The following is an 18,394-nucleotide window of genomic DNA, read 5'->3' on the forward strand; positions in this document are numbered from 1 at the left end:
GAAAGGAGAGGGAGAGAGGAAATAAGAGTAGGAGAGAATGTTAGATAGGGAGGAAGAAAGGAGGGGGAGAAAGGAAGGGGAAATAGAGGAATGGAAGAGGAGGAATGAAGAAAGTAGGAAGGATAAAAGAAGGGACGAAGGGGAAAGAGAAGAGAGGGAGATGGAGGATTGCTGTAAAACAAAAAAGATGAAATGGGAGAAAAGCAACCCTGAAAATGTTTAAACTTATCAGGATGAAGAATGAATTACTATGAAAGTTAAAAGAGAATATATATATGATTAAAAATGGAGGAATCAGAATTTGAGGGTGGAAGAAGACGTGGTTTATATAATAAGTGTAGAAGTACTAAGATAAGATTAAAAAATATGGAAAAAGAACATTTTGGCAGAAATTGTAACTATGTAAAATGTATTTGGATACGACAGGTTGTATAAGATATGATATGGTCAATACTCTGTTCATAAAATATGTGGGGGGTGTGAAACAAAAAAAATCAATAAAACTTGATTCAGGAAAAAAAATTCATCGCATGTACAAATTATAAAGTGGTTCTTGCTTCTTCAAATCTGGTGACTATGGGCTCAGTAGTTTAGAATTATAATTTCTTCTTATAACAAACAATCCATAAATAGCTCACTACATGCAAAATTTAAACATACAAACCTTATAAAGAAAAGTGCCAGCTCTGTATTATGCATACCTATAAATAAAGTAATTAGGTCAAGTTTTGAGTTAGGCAAGGTGTAGGTGCTTTTCTCCCCCTCCAAGTTTATAGAATAGAATAGAATAGTTTTATTTTTTATTTTTATTGGCCAAGTGTGATTGGACACACAAGGAATTTGTCTTGGTGCAAATCATCATTAGCTTATACATCTGCAGAGGTTTTCAGTAATACCCAGCCCTAAGATACAAACCCGGAGTTATCATTTAATTTCTCACAATAGACACATTTTAATTTCTATAATGATGCACACAGCAGGAGAACTTGACCTGTCCATGGAATAATTCTCACATGTCAAGGAATTTGATAATCAATGAACAAAATGAATGCTGACTTACCTGAACGTTCCTTTTTGGGGCACTGATCGGACAATCCATCTGTTGGGTTATTTCATCATCTATCTGCCAGAGATTGAGTGTAATTTTTTTTCAATTTTCCTTTGGCCACGCCTCCTCTGCTTGGCTGGGCTTCAGTTTGGTTCACAAAGGCTTAGTCATCCAGTATGTCATCAATAATGTCCTGAAAGACAAAAATCCCCACCCTGGGAACTAAACAGGAAGCCGAAAGGAGGGCTAGATTGTCCTCTCAGCACCCCGAAAAGGAACGTTCAGGTAACTCAACATTCATTTTCCAGTGTGCTGATCAGACAATCCCTCCGTTGGGATATACCCAAGCTTAATTATCCTGGGCGGGCGGCTGACTGCTCCCCTGGCCTGGGTTGGAAACCACACTTTATAGCACTCTTCATCCAAAGGATGCCTCAGCTGATGCATGTCAAGCTTGTAATGTCTTGTAAAAGATGACAATGACGACCAAGTGGCCAACCTGCAAATATCCGTGACAGAGGCCTGTGTAGCCCATGCCACCATTGTGGCCACACTCCGAATTGAATGAGGCAAAATACGTCCTGATAAAAGCTTGGCCTTGAGTTCATATGCTTTTGAAATACAGGCCTTCAGCAAACAACCCACCGCAGAGGAGGAAACCTTTTTCCCTACTGATGATGGGTGAAAGGATACAAAAAGTGCCTCAGTCCTCCTAATGCAGCAGTCCTCTTAATATACCTGCATAGAGCCCTCCTAATGTCTAAGGTGTGCCATCTTTCCTCTAGCGGGTGGCGTGGATCTGGGCAGAAATCAGGTAAAATGAGTTCTTGGACCCGATGAAAGTAAGAATTTACTTTAGACAAAAAGGCAGGATCCATCGGTAGGACCACTCTGTTTGAATGGAAAATACAGAGGTCCTTTCGAACAGACAAGGCTGCCACTTCAGATACCCACCTGGCCGATGTGATCGCCATGAGAAATGCAACCTTGAGAGTCAAAAAGCGGAGGCTGATGGAGGTCAGCGGCTCAAATGGCAAGGACGTCAGAGCTTGAAGAACCAAGGAAAGATCCTACGTTGGGTAGCGATGCACCACTGGGGGTCAAAGAAAACTGCGAACCCTCGGATGTTGGGAAAGAGTACGGTAAGAGTCCCAAGAAAGTACAATCGATAAGGCCACAACTTGACAACATAGGGTAGTGGGTGCCAACCCTTTGTCCAAACCTGCTTGCAGGAATTCGAGAACATCTGGCAAAGAAGCTGATATTGGGTCAATATGTTGTCTTGAACACCATAGACAAAATGATCGCCAAGAAGCGTTGTAAATACGGTTTGTAGGTGCATGCCTGGAAGCCTGAATGGTATTTATCACCTTCCCTGAAGGATTCTCTTTCCTCAGGAGGATTCTCTCAAGTACCAGATGGTCAAGTGGAGACATTGTGGCTCTGGATGAATTATGATCCCCTGGCTGAGAGAGATCTTGTCCTGGGGAATCCTCCAGGGTCGAGACACCGAGAGGCTCACCAGGTCAACGTACCAGTGATGTCATGGCCAATGGGGAGCAACTAAGAGCAGCTCCGCTCGTTCGGCTAAGAGCTTCCAAATCACCCTTGGGATGAGTGGGAGGGGAGGGAACGCGTAAAGCAGTCCCCGAGGCCATGTGATGCATACAGCATTGCAGCCCTCTGCTCCTGGGTTTGGCAAACGAGAGAAAAATCTCAGAAGTTGTGTGTTTTCCAGTCGAGCATACAGATCGATGATCAGTGGGCCAAATCGTAGTGACAGCTCCTAGAATATCTGTGGATGAAGGCACCATTCTGATGGGTCTAGGTATTGTCTGCTCAACCAGTCCACTTGAACATTGGATGAGCCGGAGATGTGCTCTGCCCTGAGGGAGATCGTTGTTGTGACCTAGGCCCAAATAGGTAGTAGGAAACTCAGTAAGTGAAAAAACAAACAAACTTTATTCAAACAGCCGAGAATTACTTCATTCTCAGCGAAGTTCAACTAAACTAAAGCATATTCCTCCCAACACAAATTCCTCAGTCCTATCACAAACCTTGGTCCAATTAGGGAAACTGCCAAAGGCCTTTCTTGGCAAACGTTCAGAAGACACAGATACAAAAATGAAAGCAAGACGACGAAGCTACCAACATTGTTTTCTGGCAAAACCCAAACGCCGTTGCTGGTCTGTTTTAAGTTTTATAGGAGGGGCCAATTATCTCATCCGGGCCTTCCCCAGCCTCCAGGACTGGCCCACACTCTTCCTCAGCCTCATTGCTGTCCGACGCTGTTGCCAGCTCTGCAGGCTGCTGGCAGACCACAACAATCGTGTACCTTTCCACCCAGCTCATCAACCTGTCTGCTTCATTCATGAGCAACTGGGAGCGAGTGCTGCCCTCTCGATTTATATGTGCTTTTGTAGTTACATTGTCCATGAGGATCAGCACATGGCGACCTGTCACCTCAGACCGAAAATGGCGGAGGGTAAGATGGACCGCCCTCAACTCCAGCCAACTCATGCTTTTTCTTTGCTCCACTGGCGACCACTGTCCTTGAGCCAGTTGTGAATGTGCGCCCCAGCCAAAGAGGCTCACATCTAATGACCACTATGACATGGTCTGGCTCCTGGAAGACACATCCCTTCCGCATCACCACTGATGTCCACCAGCGGAGAGACAGACATACTTGAGGCGAAATGGCAACTTTGGCTCGAGAGTTGCTGTGGCCTATTTTCTGGAATGGTAGTAAAAACCATTGCAGTGGGTGAGCATGTTGGTGAGCCCAAGGCATTATCGAGATACATGAGATCATTTTCCCTAGCAACTGGGACAGTAGAAGCAGGGGAATCAACCGTTGGGACAAAAGTTGTGACACTAACATCTTATTGCTGTGTTGACGGTACGGAGATAGGTGAACTTGACCTTCCTGTGAATTGTTGTAGATGTAGATGCCCCTAGATGTAGGATACTGGTGGCTGGTGTTAGATGGCTCTTTTCCAGGTTGGGGGAGAAGCCATGCTGCTGGAGTGTGTGGATTACAGTTGTCAGGTCCCTTGTGGCTTGAACCTGGAATGGAGGTAGAACTAATATGTCGTCCAAATAGCACATTATGCGTATCGGCTTTAGCCATATAGTCGCTGCAACCATTGCTAACTATTTTGTGAAAGTTCTTGGGGCCAGTGACAGGCCAAATGGCATGGCCCGATATTGGAAATGGAAAGTGCAAGTACTTGTGATGTGCTAGATGGATCAGGACATGCAGGTATGCCTCTTTGAGGTCCAGCAATGTCATTAAGTCTCCTTCCCATATGCCCCCCAATATCGATCTGAGGGATTCCATATTGAATCAGTGGTATAAGACAAACTTGTTAAGTTGTTTGAGATTCAAGATCCCTCTGCAGTCCCCAGAACTCTTGGGCACCAGGAACAGAATTGAATAGAGTCCTTCGGGAGAAGGGCGGTATAAAAATTGAAATAATAAATAATAAATAAATAAATAGAACCTAGTTCATTCTTACCCCATAGGCACCGGTTCGATGGCTCTTATGTCCAGCAAATGCTGAATTTCTGCTGACATCAGTTGGTTTTTAATGGATGGCTTGATACCGGGCACTGGAGGTAACAGTTGGGAGGGCTAGAGTGGAATTCTAAAGTGAGGCCAAAGCCCACTGTCTGAAGAACCCAAGTGTCAGATGTGGAGGCCTCCCATTGACGAAGAAAATGATGTAGGTGGCCGCCAATGGGAAGGTGTGATTGGGAGTCACTTCCCTCTCCTGAAGGGCCTGGAACCAGCCCCTCGAAACGGACGTTATGATGGAAGTTGGCACTGCCTCGATCCCTGAAGGAATAGGGCCGAGTTTGGCCGAAAGGGCTGCCTTTGTGAGAAAGGGGAATACCAATGGTCCAGCCTACGATAGGAAGAAGGTAATACCTTACGTTTGTCCTTAAGTCTCTATTAGTATGGGGTCAAATGCTTCTCCTAAGAGAGCAGATCCCTTGTACAGGGTTGAGGCAAGTTTCCACTTTGATTTAAGATCCGCCTTCCACTGGTGGAGCCATAATAGCCTACGAGAAGTCACTGCCGATGCCAAGGCACGAGGTATGAATTTCACTGCATCCAAGGATGCGTCTGCCAAATATTTGGTGGCACTACTAGCTTGTTGATATTGTGGTGGAACCTGATATCGTTTGGAGGTGAGCACTCCTGCAATTGTCACAGCCAGATCAGGCATGTGTGGTTAAAAAAGGAAGCCAATATAGTGGCTTTAATGGCCCAGCAGCTGCCTGGTGAGTTTTCCTAAAGGAAACTTCTGCCTTCCTATCTTCTGTTCTCAATATTTCCACTATGTCGTTAAAAAGGACAGTGGAAGATGTTAAATTAACTACCGGGGTGTTTACCATAGGAAGCTGGAGCATACCTTCCAACTCTGGATACGCACAATACAGTTTCTAATCATGCCCACTCGGCGCAGCCAAGGAATTGGGCTGGCTCCACTGCCTTTGCACTACTTCTGCAAAGAGTTGTGGACAAGGAATAAAATCTTGCTCAGGTGATGGCACCGTGAACAACTCTTCATGTGGGGTGGGAGCTACCTGTGTCTGATCCCCTAGCCCCACTATCTTTCCAATTTTGTCATTACTTTAGCCTTATGCAAACTACTTGAAGATGGAAGGGCAAAAAAGGTTTGTTAAAGCTGGTCTATCCAGTAACATGCCCTCATCCTCTGAAAACTCAGGATCTCCCTGATCCTCATCAGCAAGTCAAGAATCAGCACTATCCACCAAATCCTGTTGCGATGGAGAACGAGATCTTTGGGGCTGTAAATGTGTGGAAAGGGAAGAAAACTGATTTCCCGGGGTAAATCCAGCAGAAAGAGCCTTTGAGAAGGTTTCAGTTATCATAGCCTGGAAGTCCATGGTTAGTCCCACCCCTGGTCCTTCCTCCAAGCGGGGCCCCGGTGCGGTTGGTATGAAGGTCGCTTCTGGGGCGTGCACCTGTGATGCGCACCTGACTGCAACCCTTCTCCTGGTGCAACAGGAAGCTGTTTTGTATCCTGGGATCCAGTTAATGACTGGTCCGCCCTAGTAAGATTCAAAGCACTTGATTGATTAGGGTGATTGATGGTCACCTCAATATTAGAAACCATCAGAAGCTTTGCTTTCTGGGCCAGTTCTTGTTGGGCTCTAACAAACTACTTCTCCAAGGCATCATGGAGTCTCTTTTCATTCTTATCAGAATGAGACATTTTCTTTGTAGGCCTAGATGGTAACTGCCTACTGGTGCCCTCTACCCCTATTGTGGCTGATTGAGATTTACTGCCACACGGATTGTACACCTTCTTTGTCCTAGGGGGACTGACAGGTTGTTCAGGATCTGAGGAAAATTCAGAATCAGCCATGAGGCTTAACTTTCTTGTCCCCAAACATATAGAATCAGGAAAATTAGGGCTTGAATTTGTCAGAATTAATGCTGGTAAAGCTCTAACGTCTCTCTGTGATGCAGCCTGAAATCTAGCCACTGGAAAGAAATAGTGTGAATTAAACTGCACCCCCCAGCACTTCAGCGATCTGGAGAAGGTTCAAATTTGTTGCTAGAGCTAACCACTCTAATAGCGCTATATCAATCCCCCCAACCGGGGTTAAATACAGGCACAGGGGTGGAAGACCAACTCCCTCAGCACAGCTTCGCAAAATAAATTAGTTCCACAGAGATCATCTTGATCTCCTTTGTCACTCTGGCTTGTCAAAAGTCTGTCGAACAAAATGGCATGGGAGCGAGAAAGGAAACTCCGTCGGTGCCTTTACTCATGATCGGCAGGAGAGCGCTCTCCACTCGCCTCCTCAAATAATGAAGCTGGCAATCTGACAGGCACGAAAGCCCAAGCTCTCCCAGTGCTGCGAAGCCTGAAAAAATACTCGGAGTTTGCCGTGATGTACCAGGCAGTGACGCCGGAGCTGCCCAATGAATGAAGGAGCTGTAGGTGGTGGCGGTTGTGCCGGTGGACCAGGAAACCTGCTCACATGCCGGCAGCAGTATAGTTAGAAATCTAGCTGTTCGAAGATGCCATGAAAACTGATAACCCCTTCAGTCACTGCTTACAGAAGTCCGGGGGGTGGGGGGGGCAGTCGACCTGGAGTCCCAGGGACAACTAACCCACCAGCAGCAGCAAATGGGATCAGCTGCAGCTGCAAGCTTGCAGAGCTTGTCAGGAACAGAAAAACAATTCTTCAGCTCCCAGACAGTCCAGTAAGTCAGGTCAAGGTAGCAAGTCCAAGTTGGTATTAAAACTTTATCTATGTCGTGTCCCACTCCTCCGCTGACGGCCGGGTCAGGGAAATCCGAATCAGGTGTGCCTCTGCAGCTCTGCCAAAGTCCTAGCAAAGTCCTCAGGGCAGGCAGGAGACCAGTAAGTGACTTCAGCAAGATATGTTTAGACTTTGCCTGACTCAGAGAATGCCAGAAAGCAGATCCTTTATATAGGCCATGGGGTGTGGCTCCATGACTCAGCACTTATCCAGGCCTGCCCCTCCCTTCCTTCTGTTGCCTCCGCCTATCAAGTCTTCTGGCGAGGTCACTCAATCGGCAGCTGTTGGTAATTGACCTTCCTCAGGCTCACATGCTGTGGAGGAGGGGGAGGGGTCTAGTTGCTCCGTTTGCCTGGGCATGGAGCCAGAGCTGGGGGCTGGAGATACTTGCTCTTCTTCAGCCTGTCTGGGCATGGAGCCAGGGCTGGGGCCGGGAGATGCCCCCTCCTCAGCCTGTCTGGGCATGGAGCCAGGGCTGGGGCCGGGAGGACATTCTTCAGCGTTCGGAAGCAGATAAGCAGACCTCGGCTGCAGTGAGAGCGGGCAAGACACAACAATCTAACTTGTTGTGAAACACCCATCGCTATAGCTAGACTGAGTGAAATGAACTGAAGCTCAGCCAAGTAGAGGAGGCGTGGCAAAAGGAAAATTAAAAAAAAATTACATTCAGTCTCTGGCAGATAGATGATGAAATAACCCAATGGATGGATTGTCCAATCAACGCAGTGGAAAAACAAAAAGTTCTCCCCATTGCTGTCTCCAGCATCAGACAATACAGGGATGTATTGATTTATTTTACCATGTCTTCAGGTGAGTCTTGACACCTGGCAACTACATGGACAAATCCCTGCAATTTTCCTGACAATGTTTTCAGAAGTGATTTGCACCACCTTTTTCCTAGGCCTTAGAAAGAGGGACTGGCCTAAAGTCGTTCAGCTGGCCTTGTATCTAAGGTAGGATCAGAACTCATGTTTAGACTTCTAATCCAGGACTTAAACCACTAGACCAGCTGGCTCTAACAGGCGGTATGATATCATTGAATTTCTTTGTATCTGTATTCTTTGTTCTCCATATGAACCAGCCAAGTTTAAGACTTTGAGGGAAAATTACAAGTAGCCCTTAATTTATGATCACAAAATTTATGAGCTCAAAATTTATGTTACGGAGTGAGTTTTGCCCCATTTTACAACTTTTCTCAACACACTTGTTAAGTGAATCATTGCCAATGCTGCTGCCAATATAGTTGCAATTTTTATACGTCCTTGAACTGGCAGATAACTACATTCTCTATTGCTATGCTTTGGGCTCTTAAATAATCTGTTAAAATAATTGCTAATCATTTTCTTTTTTAAGAGATTTGCTTTTATTATTTAATAAGTTTGTACTTTATTCTATATATTTTCACTGACAACTGCATGGGATATTCTTTGAAATAGAAAAGTGACATGAAAATTATAAATAACAAACAAAAGTACAATTACTACATTTTCAAATTGAATAAAGCTATATTTTTAACTTTTTTACTAAGATTTGAACTCAATTAGACATCTTTCAGAATACCCATCATGCAATAATATGGAGCAGATTTTCAGTACTAATATTCAACTCATTAGAGTGAAATTTAAATACAGCAGAATGAAGATTTTATTAATTATACCAAGCTGGAACAAATGCTGTACCCTGACAGTCATAGATAAACACAATGCCACATCATAAATTTATAATATAAAATTCTCTTCGTTTTCTCTCAATATGATATAGTGTTACATTTTAGCTACCACAAGTCAAGGTTAACTTTAACCTTTCAACGCATCAAGTATGAATTTTACTTAACACTAATCCTGATCAGCATAGCTAATACTGTAAAGATAAAATACCTTTGGGTAGAGGGAGTGCCCAAAATCGTAAATATTATCACTGTTATGAAAAGCCTGTTCTGCCATTTCAAATCACTCTCTTGTAGCTGAACTTCCTTTTCAGTGACAAATCTTCCATTCTTTTTAATGACTTTGAACTGAAATTACATAATATCCATGAATTATCTTTTAACTTATTACATCAATGTTCATTGTTTAAAATTTATCTGTAACTTATTTTTTAAAGTGCAAGAATTTTCCTACCTGGAAATAAACTAAACACAATACGGTAACAACATAGTACATGTTTTGATTTTACTATATTCTCAGTCATATAAACTTTTTAATGCATATAAAAAAGTACGTGCAGAATAAAGTTTGTATACGTCTGTCCATCTGTCTGTCTTTCCCTTCCTCCAATACAATCCACCTGAAGGTATGGACTGGTCTTCACGATGCCATAAAACCTTTCACTTTATAATACAATTAAAACATTTACAAACTAACAGCCACATAAATATTTCTTAGCAGTCTGCAAAGATTAAGTTCTTACCATAGAGTAATTTCTAATGAATTCAAAGAATCTTATTTTTCAGTAAATAATTTTATTTTGATCATCTGATATTCAGATGTTGAACAGTCTTGAGCATTCTAACCTAGAGTTTGAAATGGGCAGTGCCTAAATTTGATAAACAAATCTTCCCTTCGATTTGAGCAAGTGCCTCCAACGTATCCTATGATTTTAGTGGCATTTGCTTCAAGCGAGCAGCCTTAGGATGTTAAATGCTGCTCAGCCACTAATTCCTTTCTTCCTTCTGCAGAAGACTACATTTGTGATTTCTTCGTCCCACTTTATCCTAACAGCAATTCTGTTAGGCAGATTAGATTGAGAACATCCTGAGTTTTGTCATGACTGAGCTTCACCACTGAGAATACAAACAACTTGGTTCTATCATGATATTGTGATCGTACTGTGCATATCTTTGAATTGTATATGAAAGCTTAGTCAAAACTAAATATAGTGAAAATTAATTATCAGAAAAGGGTTGTGATGGTCAACATGATGAGGGAACTGAAAACAAAATGGACCTTCCATTTGAGTAAGCTTTTATTTACAATACCTTATTACCCAGCCCACCAGCAGTTAAATACTGTATATAGATCCAATCTCACAAAAACTACCATATCATTTGAAGGATGGTCATGAACAGGACCACAGGTGATAGCATATTTCTGTTGGCTATCTATCTAAATTAGACATCATTTCTTGACCAAGCAAGACATTGTAAACAAACAATATTATTTCTTCAGAAGAAAGCAGTTCTGCACAACCAAGTTATATACTCATTCAGTGTCCACTTCTTACAGAAAGTTAGAACAAAGCAACATGGGTCTTGGAAAGACCACAGGCATAAATGGAATTGCCTATTCATGGTTCCCTTCCTCACTCAGAGAAATGGGCCCTATGAAATAGAGTCATTGAGTGATCATGAAAAGTTGTCCAAACTTCAAAGCTTATCAGAAGCCCAACCTAAGGGCAAATATTAAGATCCATTAAAATGGTGGGCACTAAACACAGGAATTCTTAGTAAAACACTTCCCAAGGAGTAGGGGAAGTCTATTATTTTTGCTTTCAATTATAGTTCTAAAGAACTGTCTACTTAAAATGAATATAAACTGAAATAATTTTACTGATTATATTGCTCACTCAGTGAACTTTTGGCTATTGTTATAATTTTATCTTTTATTGTAAACAAACTCAGTTACGAATTACAGGAAGTCCTTGACTTACAACAGTTCATTTAATGACAGTTTGAAGTTAGAACAGCACTGAAAAAAGTGACTTACAACCATTTTTCACACATAACTGTTGCAGCATCTGCATGGTCATGTGATCAATATTCAGATACTTGGTAACTGACTCATATTTATGACAGCTGGGGTCAACAGGGAAACCAGATTCACTTAACAACCATATTACTAAAAACTGCATTGATTCACTTAACAACTGTGGCAAGAAATCATAAAATGGGGCAAAATTCACTTAACTGTTTTACTTAGCAACATAAATTTTGGGTTCAATTGTGGTCATAAGTTGAGGACTACCTGTATTCCTTTTTTCTGGTTGAAAAGTTGTGGTTTTATAGTTTACATTTATGAGAGTAATAATTAAATTTATACACTGCCTGACTTCCAGCAATTCTGGGTAGTTAGGCCACTTTACAAAGATTCTATCTTGAAAAGGCAATCTATCAAGAAGGTTGTGGTGTAACCACTATAATTAATACTTTTTAATAAACCTATTTTCACTTTTGGGATTTCTGGTTGACATCACAGTGAGAACAGCTTGGAAAATAGTGTGTTCTGCCGAGCCCTGTGAAATCCAGCCGGTAAATGGTGTCGGGAGACCCTATGGGGTCAAAGCTGCCTTGCAGGGGTGGCAAAGAAAGGAGAGGCACTTCATGGACCACAAGGAACTCCAATTTCCTCATTAGGTCCAAAGCAAGCTCTCCCGAATGGCACCAGGGACAACGGCCATTTTTGGAAGTCACAAACTGAGACAACCGAGACCATAAGATTTGTGCAGGAGCGGTCCGTGGACAGAGCATTGAAACTGGGTGAGATAACTTCCAACCCTTACTCAAAGATTAAATTTAAGTACAAGAATTTTAAAAGATAATCTCCAAGTGTTAAGGAAATGGCAACTAGATACACAGAGAAGATTAAAGACTGAAAATTAAGAGGCGAAAGAAATGCCCAAGGAAAGCCTTAAAATACAGAAAGTCTGGAAAAAGGTTAAACAATTTGAAAGGTGATTTTTGGGAGACACTGTCTTGCTTATTTGTATTTCTAAACTCCCTGGACTTATTGAATAATCAGTTGTTTTGATATACTGTTTAATGTTGGACTTGGGAGCAGGAGACTGGAAGAAGAGGAGCACTACAGCGTCAGTACTCTTAGTGAAAGTGAGGTCCAATCCACATAAAATCTAATACACAAAATAGAATAAAGAAAGAAAGAAAGGCAGCCTGACCTTGACTCTATTCTAGAAGATGATTTGGATATTTTAAAATAGTTAATGAGTTTCTTTTTCCTCTTGAAGACTTCTAAAATGAATTAAATTGCAAATAACTAAACTTTATTGAAACTGGCTATTGGATTGTGGATTTGAAAGATTGGAGGAATGTAGTGGATTAATCTGGATTTGGATTTTTAAGGTTACTTGACAAAACATTCTATGAGGCAAAAGAAAAAAGGTGATAGAAGAAAAGAGAAAAGAAGAAAAGCTAAATAAGACTTTAAAAGTTGGACAATTGGGAAGATATGTAATTGGAAAATCACAAGGCTGTAAACTACTAAAGAATTTTAAATACTTTAAATTTATGGGATTTGGAGGTATAATTATGGGATTGATTGAATTTTATTAAGTTGGAGTTTTTAAATATTGAGGTGTTGGAACCAAAGAGGTATACTGAGTAATATTTATTACATTGTTACAAAATGGATCTACAGGGGATAATAGAAGCAAATAAAGAAATAATCTTGATGCTTAAAAACATGCATGAAACTATAAAGAACCAAAAGGAGACAAGGGGATTGTCTAAAGATAAAGAAATGAGTGTAGAAGCCACTCAACAATTGGGGGGAAAAGATGAACATGATATTCAGGAAATAGATGAAAAATTAGAAGCAGCAGTGGAAGGAAGGAAAAAATCAAAATGAGATGCAAGAAGATAGATAATGAAGAGAAAGGATTAATAAGTAGGAATCAATCAGATAATTCCTTAAAAGCTTATAATAGAACAGAGAGAAAAAGGAAAAATATCTTCAAAAAAATGAAAGGTTTAGAGAAAAAAAAAAGAAAAATCTCTTTAAAAAAAGCCTTATTGATGGGTCTTATTGATACAGCAGAAAAATAAGGAAAATAGTAGCATACATATTAACAGATAATAAAATCTATTAGAATTAAAAATAAACTAAGCTTAGTAGGTGGAAGTTTAGGATTAGGTAATCTAATTGTATTATTAATATTAATAGAGTGTTAAAGTATGTTGTGAAACTTTTAACTGTTAAAAATTGTGGGGATTTTGAGATATATTCCCGGGATTAAATTTTGTTAATATTTGGCCTTATTAGTAGCCCTAGACGTTTGGGATATTGAAATTATGGTGGAATAATGAGTAATTTTCAAAATATTAAATATTAATAATTTAGTAGGGGATAACAAATACATGGCACAAAGAAATGTTATTTATGTTTAAATGAATTAATGGAAAAAATGATAACGAATTATAAAGAGAGAATGGTATTGTTGAAGTAGGTCAGGATTATGCATATTTATTTGTATTATTACCGTTAGCATTGTTTAAAAAAGATTTGACCCAGTCAACACACTGTCTACAAAATATATATGGTGTGTAATATATTAAAAAGTAAAAAATTATAAAAAATAAACAAACCTATTTTCACTTTTGTCTGTTCAAACCATTTTATAGCCAAAGAAGGTGCTGATTTCAGAATTCACTGCCTCTAAACCAGGGAATAATTATGCAAGAATGCCCAATGCTGAGAAATAATTTTCTAGGAATGCTATATATTCAGGGAACATCTTCTTACAAAAGGCGCTCTCCACCAAACCTAGGGGCTTCTTTTGTGTTCTTGGCCAGCTGCTGTTACTACCCTAACTGCTGTTACTAACTACTTCCTACCACTGCTCTTATAACAGAGAATAACAGAGTTGGAAGAGATCTTGTAGGTCATCTAGTCCAACCCCCCACCCCCCAGCAATACAATCTGATCATGGACATTCCATAACACTTGCGGCTTTTAATCCTGGCTGCAAGCCATCCTTGGGATGTAAGATCTGCACAAATGAAATAAAGATAAATACATGTAGTCCTCGACTTATGACCACAATTGAGTCCAAAATTTCTGTTGCTAAATGAGACATTTGTTAAAAGTGTTCTGCCCCATTTTACAATCTTTCTTGCCACAGTTGTTAAGAGAATCACTGCAGCTGATAAGTTAGGAACATGGTTGGTAAGTGAATCTGGCTCCTCCATTGACTTTGCTTGTCAGAAGGTGGCAAAAGGTGGTCATATAACCTTGGCACACATCAACGGTCATAAGTTTGAACCAGTTGCCAATCATCTGAATTTTGATCCCATGATCAGCGGGATGCTTCAAGGTTGTAACTGTGAAAAATGGTCATAAGTCATTTTTTGTCAATGCTGTTGTAACTTTGTATGGTCACTAAATGAACTGTTGTAAGTCAAGGACTAGTTGCATTCTGGTTGTTCCTTTTTATCTGTTTTTTTTTTTTTAGTGAAAAAGTTTTACAACAATTATACAACAATAGGGTCCTTGAGTGGCTCAGGCTGCTAATGCAGTCTGTTATTAACAACAGCTGCCTGCAATTACTGCAGGTTCTAGTCCCACCAGGCCCAAGGTTGACTCAGCCTTCCAGCCTTTATAAGGTAGGTAAAATGAGGACCCAGATTGTTGGGGGCAATAAGTTGACTTTGTATATAAATATACAAATAGAATGAAGACTATTGCTAACATAGTGTAAGCCGCCCTGAGTCTTCGGAGAAGGGCGGGATATAAATGTAATTTTTTTTAAAAAATTAAATTTTTCCCCTCCCATCCTCCCTCCCCCTCCCCCCCCCAACTTCCCGGAGCAAACACAAGGTATAGTTCAATAAACAAACAGTCATACATTTAATTTTTAAAATCTAACACAATTATAATCCTTCTCTCTCACATAACCTGACTTCTTCCATTAAAATCAAAAACAACATCCTTCATTCAAAGGCAATCTGAAATTTCTTAATCTGGTATCTATTTTGAATATAATTAATCCAATTTTTTTATCTGTTATTCTAGGTATAGTGGGGACTAGGGACGCGGTGGCTCAGTGGCTAAGACATTGAACTTGTCGATCAAAAGGTCGGCAGTTCAGCAGTTCAAATCCCTAGTGCCGTGTAACGGGGTGAGCTCCCATTACTTGTCCCAGCTTCTGCCAACCTAGCAGTTCGAAAGCATGTAAAAAATGCAAGTAGAAAAATAGGGACCACCTTTGGTGGGAAGATAACACCGTTCCGTGCGCCTTTGGCATTCTTCGGATAGTGCTGGCTCTTTGGCTTTGAAACAAAGATGAGCACCACCCCCTAGAATTGGGAACCACTAGCACATATGTGCGAGGGGAACTTTTACCTTTACCTTAGGTATTGTTCTTCTTGGAAGCTAGTACTAGTATCCTCAATTTAAGACCAAAATTGAGTCTAAAATTTCTGTTGCTAAGTGAGTCATTTATTACGGGGTTTTGCCCCATTTTACAACCTTTCTTGCCACAGTTGTTAAATGAATTACTGCAGCTAAGTTAGTAACACAGTTGTTAAGTGAATCTGACTGCCCCGTTGACTTTGCTTGTCAGAAGGTCCCAAAAAGGGATCATATGACTCCAAAATACTGCAACCTTCAAAAATATGAGTCAGTTGCCAGAGCTGAATTTTGATCACATGACCATGGAGATGTTGCAATGATCTTGAGTGTGGAAAAATGTTCACTTTTTCAGTGCTGTTGTAACTTTGAATGATCACTAAATGAACTGTTGTAAGTTGAGGACTACCTGTATTGCAAACCAGGTGATACTGAAGTTCTATCACCCATATCTAAAGAGTTGGATAAGTACCCCACAGCAGTCATACATCTCACAGGATTCTTGACATAAAATTATTCTTGCCATTTTATAATGAATAATAAATGAATATTTATTCATTTATTATTCATTAATATTAATGAATAATAAATGAATAAACAGCTGCACAGATGAGCATTCTTCTACTTATTATTTTAGCTTTAGTGCAATATTTCAGCTGCAAGGATTCCCGTGATTTTCTTTCCTTTTATAAAGATCAGCAGACAAAACGAATGATATATTAACAGTGTTTGCCAGTGATGACCTTACAAATACCTTGCCCAACATCTATAGATGTAAGCCTATTCAACTGTTATCCTGAATGCTGTGAATATTTTTTCAATTCACCTGCTTATGGGGTTTTATGCTTTTTAACCTGGTTTTATATTTTGCTTTTTATTTCTGGTGTTTTTTGCTGATTTTTTAAAATTGTTGTGAGCTGCTCAGTGTTATTTTTGTGAGATGGGAGGCTATATAAATCAAATCAATACAATGCAATGCAATGCACACAACTAAGACAGATACACCAAAGGCCAGATTTCAATCCAATAAAGGAGAATACAAACTGACAGCAAACCGCATTCCTTACTAGCACTGATGTTGTTACCTAGTTTGGGTAATGAAATGTCTGCAAAAAACAAGCAAGCTCAGAGAACACCTAGAACCCCTCCTTTCAACCCTGAGCTACAAATATTCTCCTTTATTGGTACCTTATATGGACATCAAATACTTCAGACAGCAGCAAATAGGATCTTAATCTATCAATGCAATCAGTGGATGAATGAATGCAATCGATCAATGCCCAAGGAAGACCAACCAAAGGCCAGGTCTCATTTTGGGACCCTGGGCTTCCTCCTGCCAGTTTCCCCACCAGGGATTGAAGCCACTTCATGGCCTCCATCCTAAGGTCCCCAGCCGTACCTTGAAAAGGCCTGGATTTCAAATCCAAGGTTTCTTTTATGACGAACTGCTCTCTGGCTTTTTAACTTTTTATATATATTTTTCAGAGACATAAAGTACAGATAGTCCTAGAATTACAACCACAACTGAGCCCCAAATTTGCCAAGTGAGACATTTCTTAAGTGAGCTTTGCCCCATTTTATATTTCTTGCCAAAATTGTTTTAAGTGAATCGTGGCAGCTGTAAAGTTACACATTTGTTTGTTAGGTGAATCTGATTTATCCATTGACTTGGCTTGTAAGAAAGTTGCAAAAGGAGATCACATGATCCCAGGACCCTACAACCCTCATAAATGTGAGTCAGTTGCCAACTGTCTGAATTTGGATCATGCCACCATTGGGATGATGCTGCAACGGTTGTAAGTATGAAAAACGGTCATGTCACTTTTTTCAGTGATGTCACTTTGAACAGTCACTAAACGAACTATTTTAACTTGAGGACTACCTATACTGATAAAAAATTGGTCACGTGGGGCCTTCCCTGGAGGGGATATCAACTCAATTCTCGGAAGGGGAAGGGGGAAAAAGGGGAGGGGACCACCCCCTCCCACCTCCCCCACCCTCCATAAAGACAACACTGCGATCCCAGCAATCCCACCCAGACCCAGAAAAGCGGGCCCCTCTCCCTGTGACACTACGCGAGGGCCCCTGCACTCGGTAGCTCTCCCGGTCTGGGTGATGAGAGCTTAGAAGAACAGCAACACCCGCTTCCTCCAGCCACAGAGCCCCCTGCCTCCTCACCAGGCCTCCTCGCCCATGCAGCTGCCCGCTCTGGTTCTGCCGGCGGCGGCGGCGGCGTCTCCGCTTGCGGGACCTCGTGGTGGGCGCTCCCGCTCAGTGGCATCCACAACATGAGGGTGGCCGCAGAAGAGACTCAAGCAGCCGGAAGGCGAAGCGAGTCCGGGAAGAAGCACCGCCGGCGGCGGCCTTCAACTGAGGCGGCTTTGAGACTAGGCCGGCCAGGCGCCGTCGCTAGGCAACTGCGCGGCCCCCGCCCTCCCCGGCAAAGTTGCTGAGGCTGCCGGGCCGGAGAAGGCTGGCCTTGGCCACGCATGCGCGCTGGGGAGTTCGGCTTTTGCTCTGCCTGCCAGCTGGAGCGGGTGGTCGGCGGGTTTTGGGAACGCGCGGCGAGATTACACGGGTTATGGTGGTGCTGGAGAAGTTGGCTTGGTTAAGTGGGGTGTAGCCTACGATAAATGCTCGTGATATTCGGGAAGTGATTTTGCTTTCATAGCATTTTTCTTTTTACGTTTATAATTCTAATGCTTATCATTTGTCATTTTTTATTTTTGGTGATTTCCTACCCCCGCCCCCATGTATCTTGTGGTTTTTTTTTAAGTAGTGAAATATAACAACAGAAAATATTATAAAGTGTTACCCATGAAATGCTAATAAAATCAAAAGAGAATATACAGAATGGGGATGAAAGAAGTGATTGAAATGAAAGTAAAAATTTATCCATAACGGATTAATGTTACTCATGCTAGTGGTATAGACAAACATTTTGTGATTTTTTAAAATATAA

The 18,394-nt window shown here is 41.3% G+C and overlaps 1 protein-coding gene across 4 annotated transcripts in view; it reads right to left on the reverse strand.

Moving 5' to 3' along the window:
- ZC3H12B (zinc finger CCCH-type containing 12B) overlaps positions 1-17,913 on the reverse strand; it is an 86,604-nt gene extending 68,691 nt beyond the window's left edge. Inside the window, exons 1-2 of one of the 4 annotated variants that reach the window (XM_058196592.1) lie at positions 17,611-17,913; positions 9,232-9,368 (exon numbers count right to left, since the gene is read on the reverse strand). The gene's annotated coding sequence lies outside the window, so the exon portion shown is untranslated. The remainder of the gene's footprint in view (positions 1-9,231; positions 9,369-17,610) is intronic. The other 3 variants (XM_058196591.1, XM_058196595.1, XM_058196590.1) reach the window with 3 other exon arrangements.
- Between the last annotated feature and the right edge of the window lie 481 nt (positions 17,914-18,394).

The sequence above is a fragment of the Ahaetulla prasina genome, chromosome 11 (genome assembly GCF_028640845.1).
Source record: "Ahaetulla prasina isolate Xishuangbanna chromosome 11, ASM2864084v1, whole genome shotgun sequence".
NCBI classification, from domain to species: Eukaryota; Metazoa; Chordata; class Lepidosauria; order Squamata; family Colubridae; genus Ahaetulla; species Ahaetulla prasina.